Here is a 1,060-nt window from a genome sequence, read left to right on the forward strand (position 1 = left end):
CCCATGGGGTCGCCCCCGGGGGCCCCCGATATCACTGAACGGGCCCTCAGCTCGTCCACGAAGGGACGCGAATAAGTGGGAGAAGGGGGGGATATCAAAAGGGCCCCCCCCTCGAGCTGGGCCCGCAGCAGCAGCTGCTTGGGCCTCGCCTGCAGGGCGGGGGGCACACAGGGGGGCCCCGGGAGGGGAATGCAGCAAAGACGTTTTCCATTAATGAAGAGCACCAGCTCCTCCAGGGGCTGCTGCACCAGCCCCATGACTCTGTCTACAACAGCGCCCCGCACGGGAGCCCCCCTGTGGGCCTCTGCTGCTGCTTCCATTTCTTCTGCTGCCTCCAGCAGCTTCGGCTGCAGGGCTCCTCTGTCTACCAGCAGCTCCAAAGTCAGTTTCCTTTCTCCTCTCAAGTCAAAGAGCGCCACCAAGGCCTTCTGGCTGTCTCCCGTCTCCACTGCCACGCCGCCGCTGAGTCTCGCGGGAGAAACGGCCTCCGCGGGGGCCCCGGGGGCCCCCGAGGGGCCCCCCTCGCGGGCCCACACCGCCAGCGCCGCCTCGGACGCCTCGATGTACAGCAAAAGGGCCTCGCCTTCGTCAGTGCTGCTGCCAGCTGCCCCCAGAGTGCCCCTGCCTCTGTCTTTGTGGAGCCTTATGAGGCGCTCGTTGCCATAGAGGAACTCCAGCAGCATGCATGCAGCCCCGTCGGGGCCCGCGGGGGCCCCCTGGCTGTCTCCAGCGGCGAAGGCGAAGCCGTCAGGGGAGCAGCAGCTGGAGGCCCCCGGCAGCAGCAGCTGCAGCTGAGTTATGGAGGCCCCCGAAGTCCCCAAAGAGTTGGAAAGCACCGGCAAAGAACCCTCGCAGGACCCAGGGGGGCCCCTCTTGCACCCCACAACATAAGTTTTGTGGCCATCCGAAGGAGCAGCAAACCAGCAGCGCGACTGCACAGCCAGCAGCTCCAGCGCGTCCAGAGAGGGGAACGCAAACCTGGGCTCCTGCGCCAGCAGCGCCTCCTCCGCGGCCCTGCTGTTGCTGCTGCTGCCGCTGCTGCTGCCTTGCGGGCAGGCCC

This window comes from Eimeria tenella, genomic scaffold, assembly GCF_000499545.2.
Source record: "Eimeria tenella Houghton genomic scaffold, Eth_scaff2991, whole genome shotgun sequence".
NCBI classification, from domain to species: Eukaryota; Apicomplexa; class Conoidasida; order Eucoccidiorida; family Eimeriidae; genus Eimeria; species Eimeria tenella.